This window comes from Corvus brachyrhynchos, unplaced genomic scaffold, assembly GCF_000691975.1.
Source record: "Corvus brachyrhynchos isolate BGI_N302 unplaced genomic scaffold, ASM69197v1 scaffold54, whole genome shotgun sequence".
Taxonomy (NCBI): Eukaryota; Metazoa; Chordata; class Aves; order Passeriformes; family Corvidae; genus Corvus; species Corvus brachyrhynchos.
The window spans coordinates 1915523-1916247 of NW_008237902.1; positions in this window are offsets into that span (position 1 = coordinate 1915523).

Consider the following 725-nt stretch of genomic DNA (forward strand, 5'->3'; position numbering starts at 1 on the left):
TGGGGTAGGGATTTGTGTCGGGGGGGGCTCAGCTCTGCTCGTGTTAGATACAAAGCGGGTTTAACCGAGTTTTCTCGCGGCCCCGCTGAACCTTGAATTGGGATTGTTCAGCCTGGAGAAGAGAAGGCTTCGGGTGACCTAATTACGGCCTCCCAGTACCTGAAGGGAGTTTACAGGAAGGATGGGACAAGACTATTTACAAGCGCATGTTGTGACAGGACAAGGGAGAATGGTTTAGATTAGATATTAGGAAAAAAAAATTTACTAAAATTACTTTAAGAAAAAAATTACTGTGAGGGTGGTGAGGCCCTGGCACAGGTTACCCAGAGAAGCTGTGGTTGCCCCATCCCTGGAATTGTTCAATGCCAGTGTGGACGGGGCTTGGAGCAACCTGGGATAGTGGAAGGTGTCCCTGCCCATGGCAGGGGTGTGGAACAAGATGTTCCTTAAGGTCCCTTCCAACCCAAACCATCCTATAATTGTGTCCCCGCCTTGCAGGGCTGAGCCCGCACGCTGTGACCGGAGTGGCTGCCCGGGCCGGGTGTCGGGCTGCTGATGCTGCTGGGGGCATTTCATTGTTGATTTAAATTAGTTCAGGTCGAAAATTCTTGCAGAGAGGCAAGTGCCATCCAATGGCTTCGGCAGGATGCTGTGACTGAGCAATAACTGAGGGCGCACAAGCGCCCCCTGTAACTCATCCCGAAGCCGGTTCTGTTGCAAGCCGG